Source organism: Heterocephalus glaber, unplaced genomic scaffold, assembly GCF_053883595.1.
Source record: "Heterocephalus glaber isolate CG9 unplaced genomic scaffold, H.glaber_assembly_v1.0 deba00001613, whole genome shotgun sequence".
Lineage (NCBI taxonomy): Eukaryota > Metazoa > Chordata > Mammalia > Rodentia > Bathyergidae > Heterocephalus > Heterocephalus glaber.
The window spans coordinates 14,128,132-14,141,633 of NW_028258384.1; the positions used below are offsets into that span (position 1 = coordinate 14,128,132).

General features: G+C 35.2%; 1 pseudogene; it reads left to right on the forward strand.

The window, feature by feature from the left end:
* Positions 1–12,728, forward strand: part of LOC101706992 (WD repeat and FYVE domain-containing protein 1 pseudogene) — a 55,695-nt pseudogene extending 42,967 nt beyond the window's left edge.
* The last annotated feature ends 774 nt before the right edge of the window (positions 12,729–13,502 follow it).

Below are 13,502 nucleotides of genomic sequence, written 5' to 3' on the forward strand. Positions count from 1 at the left end.
AAACAAGGTGTTATTAAAAGATCCTTTTTATACCAAGCTACATTACAGGACATAGGGTTTCATACAGTTGTCATAATTATTATTGCTACTTTTCAGGTGTACAAAATGTATTCAAGCTTTCTGACTGTACAGGCTTTCTAATATATTGTTTATAATAATGACCTTTTGATGCAGGTACTTGCCCTTCTCTTCTGCTCCAGCTAACAGATACAGATAACAGGTACATTTATAGGCCCATGCATTTTCCTTAGATGGCATCCTATCAAAAGGTAATAACTTAAGAGTTTCCTGTTTTTTATGTTTTGTTTTTTTTTTGGTACCAGGGATCGAACTCAGGTCCTTCCGCTTGTGAGGCAGGTGGGGGAACCACTGAGCTAAATTCCCGGACCCATTTTATGTGTTTTTGAAGGGTAGTGAGTGCATTTAACAATGGCTATCTTATACTAAGATACATATCTAAGTTTGTTACAAAGATAATGTCCTCATGATTGTCATGCAAAAGTATTATTATTTTTTATGTGTGGCTCCTGATTCAAAGTTTTTCTGTTAATATTCCACATGAAATCAACTACTAGAACAACCATGATTGATAAAATAATCCTCTAACTACATTTTAGATTGTAAAATGCTTCCTATCCAGGTAAAATTATAATAGTTAAACTCACTGCTCCTGTTGCACTACTAATGTCACTGATCTTCTCTTCTGAATGTTCAACTAAAGTTTGAAGACCAAAACTAGAAAGGTAACTGGGTCATGAGGACAGTCAATATTTTGCCCCTAGCCCCTCAAGGTCAACAGAGAATCCAGGGCATGAGGGAACCTTTTCTATGGGATCCTACATCTTTGGTAAGTCACCCAACTTGCTGAGCAGGGAGATTGCTGGACACCAGAGGACAAATGTACCATGTGCCAAAGGAGGGTCACAAAAAGGGAAAAATCTCCCATGTTTTCACTGAAAGTGACATGGTTAAGCAAGGCCTTGACCCATCCTGATGGCTGACACTGACAGATGAGCTGAGAGGCTCTATGCATGGTTCCAAAATAATGCCTGAAGAGACCTAATTGACCTTGATATTTAGCAAGAGGTTAATTTTATTTAATGTAGGTCTCAATGAAACTTGGTTTTAAACACCCAGTAGAAAAGTATAACTAAATATACATATCTATGTAGCTAGACTTAAAAAAATGCTTTAAAAACCCATCCTCCATACAAAGGAATTGATTTATTGTCCCTCAAAAGGCAGTTCAAACACATCAGAAACTCCAACATCCCTTTAACACCACCTTGTTAAATCTGCCAGGAAACCAAAATGAATGTTGGATGTGCCTATTGCCCGATTTCAGCCATATGTCCTGATACCTGTACCCCTCCCCATCCCCCATTAAAACCTGATTCCTCACAAATGTCACCACAATTCTAGGTCCTTTCACATCCCAACTGGAGTCCTCCAAACATGACTATTAGATATGTACAAATTCATCCAAGCTTAAACAAATCATATCCACCCCTTGTGCTCACATTGTCAACATTCCTGAATCTTCTATAACCTGTCTAAGGGGATATTCTTCATCTGTGATTCCCAAGCTTTCTGCTGTGTAAAAAGAACCCCTTCCTCCCTATGTTACATGGGATTCCTTAGCCCTCCCCTCACCATCTATACTGAAACCCAAATGTTACAACAGGTTTCTCCCCACCGTCTTAACAAGTGTGGCCTTCCTGTACTCCCTTTCCTAATGGGAGCTGGAGTTCTGGTGGAAATTGGCACTGGGGTGCCAGGAATCTCAACATCAACACACTTCTATTACTCCCTATCCTAAGAGCTAAATGAAGATATGGAAAAAGTAGCTGACTCTCTGGTGACCCTACAGTTCCAAATCAATTTGCTGGCAGTTGTGGCACTTCAAAATAGATGAGCTCTGGATATAATAACAGCAGAAAGAGAGGGGACATGCCTCCTATTGGGAGAAGAGTGTTGTTACTTTGTAAACCAGTCTGGCATTGTTGGAGACAAAGTAAAGGAGCTCAGGGAGTGCGTAGAAAAACATACATGAGACCTAGACTGACTACAGTCTCTGCCAGGATACTTTGACTAATGGTTTCTTCCTTTCCCAGGACCTCTCACCATCCTCTGCATAATCCTGCTTTTCGATGCTGCCTGATTTGCTGTTTTCAAAATTTCTTACAGGAATGCACGCTGGCCTTTACCAACCAGACAGTCAGTGAATTTGTCATGGCTGGCTAAGATCCCCTCACTACTGATTCTGGCTCCACCTAATGACACCACACCTTGGCTGACTAAAGCCCCCACCCAACAATGCCCCTTTGACAGCAGGAAGCAGCTACAGAAAAAGAGACCTTCGCCCCTATTCCATAATAACAAGAGTCTGGAATGATAGAGTTCTCTACCAGACAAAATGGCCCTAATGGTCCTACATTCTAAACTGGCTCCCGTTTCTAAAATGGTTCCCAAATACAGAAATGAGCCACTTCAGAAAAGTGAAACCTACTCCCTCTGGGGAGGCAAAACCTAACTTTTTGCTCCACCCTGCTACCCATGTGATCCTCCCCTTCCAATCACCCGGTGTCCCGTTTCTCAACTCTTCATGATACTCTCCCTGCTTCACCGCCCTATATAAATCTCATCCCCAGTTAGTCTCGTTCTCTCTCACCATTGTTTGAGGTAGCCCAGCAGCTCCTTCCCAATAAAGCCTTGTCTCGGGGAAAAAGAGAAAAGAGAAAAGACATAACAGCACATGAAAGAACATGTGAGATGGGAGTTTTTTGATATTATTTTTATATATGTAGTCCAGGACAGGTGGACCACATGTTAGAGAATTTATTTGTGTTGTGGGAATAGGTACAAAGAGGCGAGGAAATATAACTGGAAATCAAGGAGAGCTGTAAGAATGTCAGAACTAATAAATCTAGTGGTAGAAAGCTGCTGTTTGAATCCTCTATACAAAATTTTAATAAGGATTAACCAGACATGCTAATGAAAGATATTATTTAAATTAAAGAATGAATTAATTCTTCTTCTTAAGTCTTTATATGTAAATTCTTATATATATAAATATAAATATATATAAATATATATTTGAATTACTAATACTGAACCAAGAATATATATATCCAGAAGAAAGGAAAAAAGAAATGAAAGAAAAAAAAAACCACATACAAACAAAGAATCAAAAGTAAAGTCTTCTCAGTCTTATTTACACTGCAGTTAGAACTCAACTAGTGTACTTTTGTCCTTGTGTCCTCAAATGAAGAATCTTTGAATTTAGAGTATTTCTGGAGATATTGGTAAGACTGCTTCATTACCTCCATGGAGAGTTCTCTGCTTGATTTCATGTTAGCATGTCTTGACAGAGGTTTTTTTCCTGTATTATGATTGTATAATTTCAATTGTGTCTAGCCAGAGGACGAAGTGTGGCTGGTCACACACTCTGTCTTCCTCTGATTTCTGAAGGGGTCTTCTTGATATTTGTACCTTCTTCTGTGATAATCCCTGCAACTGCTTATGGCAGCTCTTTCTACACTGCTCTGACTAAGCTAGCCATCCAAACCCCTCTGGTTATGCTGCTCCTCTCTAACCTTACGCCCATGTAATACTCTCTGTCTATACTCCATAAAGTGTCACTATTTAGCCCACAAACTCAAGGGTGCTTGGAGCTCATATCATGTAGCTGGACTTACAAAAATAAGGAAAGAAGAACTCATATATTGCAACTACAAATGGAAAGAAAAGAGGAAATCGAGTACACATTTTTGAAATCAAGAGGATTATAAAAAAAATTTTGAAAAATAATATTTCAATAAATTGAACTGCAGAAGAAATTTAAAGAAGAAATTAAAAAATTTCTGAAAACTTTTGAATTACTAATACTGAACCAAGAAGATATAAAATCTCTGGATAGACCAATAACATTCAATAAAATAGAATCAGAAATAAAAACCTTACAAAGTAAGAAAAACTCATGACCCAATGAATATACACTAAGCTTTATTAGAATTTCAAGGAGGAACCAACAGTACTCATCAAACACTTCCATGCAAATGTAAGATAAGCAATAGAGTCAACTCATTCTTTAAAGCTAGCGTTAACCCGAAAACAAAACCAGACTAGTCTTCAACTGAAAAAGAAAACTAGAAGTTTCACTTTTTCTTGCTTTCATGGGGTGGAAATTTGGGTACTGGGGCTGATATTATTTTTAAGGACTAAGGAATGATAGAGATATAATCCTAAGAGAGAAAGAGCAGGGCAATCTCACAGGGAAATGTGCAGATGCAGACTTCTTCCTACCTGTTGCTCCCTTATAGAGTTAAAAGAGTTAAACAAAGGAAGATTGGGCGCCAGGAGAAGGAAGCTCAATTTCTTCAGATATACCCACAATTATGACTACTAAACTAAAGATAAATTGTGTTGAGATGTTCATACTGAGATTTTAGGTCTGGAATCATATAACAATGGGAAACTGTCATGCAGGATAGTTAAGAGAATAACAAATGCAAAGAGACACAGAAAAATAAGAAACTCATTAAAAGAAGCACTTTCTAATAGGCAGACATTTGTGTGACAGGGTTCAAATCAATAAAAATTAATTGGTTAAAAGGGAGAAATATTTCTGGACAAATAAATTTAAAATACACTGGAAAATAAAACATAACTGATAAGATCTTCACATCAAAAACAAACTCTCTTAAGTCTATTTGACTTTAATCCTGAGAATCAAGAAAAAATCAAGAAAAAAACCAAGGCAACAAAATGCTTCCAAAAACTCCCAACCCTCCTAAAAGAGATCCAAAGAGCTCCAAAGTAGAGGAAAGCAATCACTATTGTCAAGATGTATGAAATGGTTTAAAAAAATAAAGAAACTTGGCAATTTTAAAGAGGACATACTATAAAAACTAGTGGAACTAACGCACAAACTGATCAATGCAGTTCACAAGAAATAAATTAAAAAATGGAAGAGATGATCAAAATGTTTCAAAACACAAAGGACAAATTTATAAAAGATACGCATTCCATAAAAAAAAAACCAAAGATTAATTCTGGAAATAAATAATTTTGTAGAATTTTATGAAATGACCAATTAGAAGACAGGGATTCAGAAATCGAGAAAAAAATGGAAATTCATGACATTTTCTGGGTAGCCTTAAAAATGACAAGAGAACAAGAAAAATCATCTGACATTTAATAAATGCTGTCAAAAATAATAAACTAAGGCTAATTTGAGTTAGTTAGAAATTAGAAGACAGAGCTAATAGATTAAAAAATCTTGGGCTGAGGATTTAGCTCCGTGGTTCCAGTGCCTGCCTTGCAACCGCAAGGTCCCGAGTTCGATCCCTGTTACCAAAAAAAAACCAAACAAAAAAATCTGTTTACAGAAATTATAACAGAAAATTTTTCATGTATGCATAAAGAACTCAAAATACAATCAAGCAAGACTTGCAAAATACAAAATACTGTAGCTAAATAGAAAAAAAGTAGCTGTCTATGACACATCCAAGTCAAAATCTCAAAGGTTGAACAAAAAGATAGAATCTTAAAAGGTATTAGAGGAAAGCAAAAAAACACATATAATGGAAAACACATTAGGATTACATGAGACTTCTCAAGACAAATTTTTAAAGCCAGGAAAACTTGGAGGAAAGTGTTTCAAGACCTAAAAGCAAATGACCTGCAATCCAGACCAATATATCCTGAAAAATTGTATTTTAAAATTGGTGCAGAATTAGGAACATTCCAAAACAAAGAACATTTAAACAGATAAATGAACACAAAACCAGCAGTTCAAAAAATACACAAGAATATCCCAGACATAGACAACATTGCTAACAAAGCCAAAACTTCAGGTGAAATGTATACGTCAAGCAAGGCAAGTAGTTAAACAAAAATGGAAAAACAAAGGGATCATTAACAGAGAAAAGAAGGCAATGACAGAAATAAGTCAAAATATTTCAGTAATAATTCTCAATGTAAATGATCTCAGCTCTCCCATTAAAAGACTCGGATTGGTATACTGAATCAAATGGAATCTAACATTCTGTTGCTTTCAAGAAACTCATCTAATTCAAAAGTAAACTCATAAATTAAATATCAAAAATTGGAAAAACATTTCATTCACCTGAACTCTGAAAGCAAACAAGGGTACCAATTTCATTATTAGAGAGTTTAAACTTCAAAATAAAACTGATTAGAAAAGACAAAGAAAATCACTACATATTAGCTAAGTGAACAATGGAACAGGAAGAGATAACAATTGTAAATATGCATACACCAAAAATTCAGAGTACTTATCATAAAACAAACTCCTCTGGATATAAAAGATAAATAAAAAACACAGTTATAATGAGTGACCTCAATAGTCTACTCTCAAAAAGAAAGAGATTAACTAAGCAAAAAAATTAGCAAAGAAATATTAGACCTGATCCACAGCTTTGAACAACGGGACTGACTATATAATTACAGTGTTCCACTCTCCTACAACAGAATACACTTTCTTCTCAGCAGTATATAGAACTTTTTCCAAAATAGACCACATTCTAGTCCATGAACCCTTCTTAAATAAATGCAAAAGAATCAAGATCATTCATATGTTCTATCAGATCATAGAGTACTGAAACTAGAAATCACGTACCAAGAAAAGAAAAAAAAATATTGACAAGTGGACATTAAATAACACCCTCCTGAAAACTAAATGTGTCACAGAAGAAAGTAAATATTTCTTAAAATCAAATGATAATGCCAATAGAACACCAGAACATATGGGTTTAAATGAAAGCAGTCCTACAAGGGAAATTTGTTGCTGTGAATGCTTACATTAGAAAAACAGAAAACTCAAATAAATAACCTAATGATGCACCTCGGGGAACTAGAGCAATAGTCCAAACCCGAACCTAGTACAAGGAGGGAAATCATAAAATCAGCCTGAAAATCAATGAAAGTGAAACTAAAAAATAATCCAAAGAATTCATAATAGACTATCTGGTTCTTTGAATGAATAAACAAAATAGACAAACCCTTATCAAAAATTACCAAGTGAAGGAAAGTAAGGACACACACAAATGCAATTAGAAATGAAAAAATTGAAATCACAAGGAACACAGAATCCAGAAGGTAAATAGTAACTAGTATGAAAAATCATATTACAATAAATTGAAGAAATGGATAAATTCCTAGACATGTATGAATTACAAAAACTGAACTAAAAAGGTATAAAAATAATGAATAGTCCAATAACAGGTAATAAAATTGACACAGTAATAATAAGCCTACCAACTAAGATAAACCAAGAACCTGAGAGATTCACTGGTGAGTTCTACAAGACATTCAGGGAGGATATAACACCAATACTCCTCAAAGTCTTTTGATAGTTAATTGTGGTGTCAACTTGAATAAGTAATGAGAAGCAGATTGTTTTAGCAAATTCTGAGTGTGTCTGGATGATTGACTTAATGAAGAAAGAAGACTCATCTTGGAAGATGCTTGGACCAACCAATAGGCTTCTAATCTTTGCCATCACCTGTACACATGTGTCTTCTGGTGCAGATTTTTCAGACTACCAGCACAGACCCTTCACCTTCCTGATGTTGACTTGCATGGAACTCTGAAGTTAACTCCAGACCTTTAAATTTTTACTAGATCCTTCAGTTCTCCAGCATGAAAACAGTCCTTTTGCATTCTTCCATGCCTGACTCTGCAGACAGCCATTGCTAGTCTATCTTGTAAACTCTTGTTATCATATGTGTATATGATAACATATATGTTATGCATATTTATATATTTGTTTAGTGAACCCTAATTGATATAGATATTTGTACCAGGAGTGGCTCGAAAGAAATGGAAATGTAAGCTATTAATTTCACTAGTAGCTTAAGTCATCCTTGCAGTTGACTCTCAATTGATGAGACCCAAAGCTGCCATAGTCTCTCTGTCTGATAATGCATGATGTACTGACAGTGGGTTGTGTGAATTGTTCAAAATTCAATGTAATAGATCCATTTGATTATCTTAATTCACCACTTGTGAGATGCAAGGAACTAATGACTCTATAACACTTTGGAATACATTTGTCAGAGTAGGAAATATAAGGATACTGGCTGATTTATCTTAGCATCTCTGGAGAAACTAGTAAAAGAAAATCATAAGCTACAAATATGCATAAACAATCTAAAGTCATCTAAGTGTGAAGGCAAACAAATAAAGAAGAATAAGGAGTTCAAATATTCAAATTCCAAGTTCCAGATGTACAAAAAGAATCTAAAAGTTTCTATGTATGTCCCAAAGGAGGAATCTTCTCTCCTTTAGGTGCAGAGTTGAGATTGCAGATCCAAATGCAATCCCTCATAATTCAATTGGCTGAAACATAGAATAAGTTTAACCCTCAACCTCAAAGAGTGTCTGAAGTAAAAGTGAGGGCACTACTCAGAAAATAATTGAATTCCATAAATTGGGATGAAGATGTTTGGAAAGATCCTGATGAGACTGAGGATGTTGAGTTACTAAATCTTAATGAATTTATTTTGCCAGAGGAAGCAATTTCCCCAAACACCCATCCCTACCCCTACATTTGCATTGTTGTTGGCTCCTCCTATACCTGAGGAAATAAAACCTGTGTTGCCTAAAGCAGTTATCAATCATGCATGCTGACACTCCTCAGTACACATCCTCACTTCCCACTTGACCTCAAAGCCAATAACCAGGCTCAAATCAAATCACCTTAAAGGTGAAGTACACAGTGTGACCCATGTGTAAGTATGCTATAAACCCAAATAACTTCTTGAGTTTTTCTAACCTTATAACCAGATGTCTGATGAACAAGTATTTGAATATATTTTAAAAGTGTGGAGTATTGGCAAAAACATACACCTGGATCATTAAATTTTTAAGTATGGGCACATTAAATAGTAATTCTCAATTTAATATTGTAGTTTCTAGAGTTTAAAAAAATGTGATAGCCAGGCGTGGTGGCACACATCTGTAATCCCAGCACTCGGGAGGCAAAGGCAAGAGGGTCACCATGATTTGAGACCAGCTTGGACTAATTAATAAGTTAAAAGCCAGCTTTAACTACAGAATGAGACCCTGTCTCAAAAAACAAAACAAAACACAAGAATTTTTTTTAAAAAACCAAATGTGATAAAAGTTTATTCAGCTAGTTGGTAAAAGTATAGGTCAAAACATGGCTGACTTTGAATGACTTAAAGTTCCTTGGTTTACTGTTGATGAGAGGATTCAAAGGCTCACTGAAAAAAGAATGCTAGAGTGGATTAGTTGTGTTAACCTTAATCCTCCCCACTGGGATGGGTACCTTTCACTAATACATTAAAAAACAGATTTGTGAACCCACCAAGGATATGTTGCATGTAGGTGATAGTTAACTGTAGTGTCAGTTTGAATAAGAAACACCCAGCTGATTGGTTAGGCATAGTTTTGCATGTGCTGTGTCTGGATGATGAACCACAGAATACCTTATCCACCCCTGTGATATTCCACACAGCATTGCTTCTGACCAAGGAACATATTTTGCAGCCAAAGAACTGAGGTAATGGGCTCATGCTTATGGAATTCACTGGCCTTACTATGTTTCTCACCATCCAGAAGCAGCTGGATCAACATAAAGTGAAGTGTCCTTTGAAGATGGAGTTACAGTGCCAGCTAGGTGGCAATACCCTTCAGGACTGGCTATAATTGAGGGGGGAAAAAGAACAAGTGCTGATGATGTTGTGTGGCAAAAGAAACTTTCAACACTATTTGTGAGAAAATAAAATTGGTAGAAGTACTTTGGGAAAATTATAGAGATGCCTCCTAAAAACTAAACTAGAAATTTCATTTGATATAGGTAGACCTCTCCTGGTTATCTTCACAAAAGATTTTAAATGGTGACTTAACAGTGATACTGAATATCTATGTTTATAGCTACACAAATAACAATGCCTATATTATGAAAGGAGCTTGCATGCCTGTGAATAAATGAATGAAGAAAATATATATACCCATACTGGAGTACTACTCAGCCATAAAGAAGGATAGACTTGAGTGATTTGGATGAGAATGGGTGGATCTTGAGACTATAATATTAAGTGAAATAAAGCAGACAGAATGTCAAATATTACATGATTTCTCTGGTATGAGAGACAGAAAATATAAATGATTTAAAGAACAAAATACAAAAGAATTGGTAGAAACAAAATTATATTCTCTGTGGGATGATAAATTATTATTTGGAAAGAGGGAAAAAGAAGGGCAGGTGAGGGAAGAGGGAGTAAATATAAATAATATGTGATAGATACATAGGTATTTGCCAACATGAATGTAATTAGAAGAAAATAAAACACAAAATGTTTATGAGAGGATCTAAAATAAATGGAAGTTATTGTGATTTGTTATATATAAGAAAAACATTGAATACAGACATTGTTTGATAACTTAGTTTTAGAGGAAGGAAACAAAATATTTAAATATTCAATTTACACTTCCCCAATAATCATTGGATATATCTCCAAATCTGTTTTCCATTTGTGTCTAAAAATAATGTCCACAACTAATGTAAACAGAAAGGGAATTAAGCATGTAACTATGTATATCAGTGAAAAACAGTAGTTTTCATGTAGTGATGTAACTCATCTATGTAGCACAATCTATGACAAATGCTTTTTTATTTAAAGAAAACATCTATTATTATTGACATATCTTTGATTTGTTTTTGTATATGTACCGAGAAACATGTCCACCATCCAGAGAAACATTAAGATGAATGTAATATCATGTGCAGTGATGGTGATAACAGCTTTGAGGAAAAAATTACTTCATAGAAGATTAAACTTTTCAAAATCTTAAATGAGTAAAGATCCCCAAGGAGAATAAAATGACCTAGTAGGTGAAAGTAGTATTTTCATTCTATGTAATATATTGATATTCAAGAACAAATTATACTTTTAGTAAGTTGAAAGTGAAGTTGATATTAAACATATTAATGTTTCACTCAGTGTCTCAAATATTTTATTTATTCAAATATTCATCAAGTATTAAGCATTCACCAGATGCATAGGAATATATTAGGTTAATGAATATAGAGCTAATGGTATAGCCAATCAAGAATTATATTAATCCAGTTGTGATAAAATAGAGAATAAGCATGTCTCATATATTTATATATATTTTGATTAATATTGCATTTAATCTGCATAACAGCTTTGGAAGTATGAACATTTTTGATAATATTGGTTCTGCCTATCCAGGAATAAGAGACATGTTTTCATTTTTGGATGTCCTCTTCAATCTCCTTCTTCAGAGTACTATAATTTTCTTTGTAGATATCTTTCACTTCCTTAGTTAGGTTCATTCCCAGGTATTTAATTTCTCTTAAAGTTACTATGAATGGTATTGGTTCCATAATTTCCTTCTCTCCCATTCATCATTGGTATACACAAATGTTAATGGTTTTTGTGTGTTGATCTTGTAGCCTGCTACTTTAATGAAGTTGGTTATTAATTCTCAGGAGATTTTTGGTGTTGTTTTGGGGGAGGTCTTCTATGTAGAGAATCATGTCATCTGAAAATAATGATAATTTGAGTTCTTCCTTTCCTGTATGTATCCCTTTTATTTCTTCCTCTTGCCTAATTGCTCTGGCTAATGTTTCAAATACTATGTTTCAAGTACTACAGTAAACATCTTTGTCTTGTTCCTGATTTAGGGGGAATGTTTTAGTTTCTCCCCATTTAGTATGATGCTGGCTATTGCTTTGTCATAAATAGGCTTTATCATATTCAGGTATGGTTATTCTATAACTGATTTCTTCAGAGTTTTTATCAAGAAGGGATGTTGGATTTTGTTGAAAGATTTTTCCACATCTATTGATATGATCAAATGGTTTTGACCTTGCTCCTATTAAATGATGCATTACATTTATGGACTTGTATATGTTGAACCATCCTTGCATCTCTGACATGAAACCTACTTGATTGTTGTGTATGATCTTTTTTATAATGTACTTAAGTCCCAATCAAAATACCAGCAGGGTACTTGAGAGATTTAGAGAAAAAAATCTAAAAGTCATATGGAACCAGATGAGACCCAGAAAACAAAAGAAATTTGGGGCATGAGAACAAAGCAGGTGGCATAGCAATACCAGATTTCAAGTTATACTACAACACAACAGTGATAAAATGGCATGGTACTATGTAGCAAACATCCCTACCCAGTACTACCAGGCTATAAGTTTGCATAAGCTTCTTGCTTCCCCATAATTTGGCTGTATTATATTAGGAGTCTGACCAAAGCCTTATGTGCCTCATATTGGCATGTCAGATAGCAGAGTTGGGCGAGCACAGCTCTTCCACCAATGGCTGCTATGAAGACCTAAAATCTGGTCTGTGAAGTGGCAAGGCCCTGCTGAATTAACTTCCAGCCAAAGTCAGCTTGACTACAATTAAATTTGTTTCCCTTGAATTATGGCTTCCCTTACTGACCTTATAAGTTGCTAGTTAGTTATGACCCAGTCCTGGTATCTATTTGTTCTCTCCAGCAAGACAAGCAGTGCTTCCACTTTTACAGTCCCATGTGTGATATCTACTATTGCCAGATGCCTCACACTCTGTCACCAGATGTCTGAAAGCATACCCAGCTCTCCTTCTTCCCATATTTGTAATAAGTAAATGCTGGATATCTTCTGTGCCTTTTGTCTTTGTTTTCCAGGGCAGCTTGGACCAGCCAAGACCTAACTTTCTCTTTAAGTCTTGTTTCTGTGTCTTTGTTCTTCTTAGCTTATGTCATATTTCCTTGCAGAGGATTGAGGCCCATGGTCATGGCTATCGCTAGTACCAGAACAAAAACAGACATGTAGATCAGTGAAACAGAATAGAGGATACATGAACCTCTCCAGACATACTCCACTATTTAATATTTGACAAAGAGTCTAGAAATATACATTGGAGGAAAGAAGCCTATTCAACAAGCAGTGTTGGGAAAACTGGTTATCTGTTTGTAGAAGAATGAAACTGGACCCTTATCTCTCACCACATACTAAATTAAAGTCAAAATAGATCAAAGATCAAAACATTAAAACAGAAACAGTAAACTTTCTGGAATATAAAATAGGTAAAATATTTGAAGACATAGATGTCAGAAAGAATTTTATAAACAGAATTTCAGTCACACAAAATACAGCAGCAAGAATCAACAAAATGGGATATATCAGATTAAGAACCTTCTGTACAGTGGAAGAATCAATCAGTAGTGTGAAGAGACAACCTACAGAGTAGGAAGTACTTTGCCAGCTACTCTTTAGAGTTACACCTACAATGTACAAAGGACTCAAAAAAATTAAGACAACTAAAATTAAAGACCTAATCAAGAAATGGGCAAGAGAAATGAACAGGCACTTCACAGAGGAAGAAATACTAATGGTTACCAAATATATGAAGAAAATATTCAGGGGCAACTCACTTCCCCTTCTCTCTCTCTTGAACAGAGGCTTTCTTTCTCTCTGTAAATTT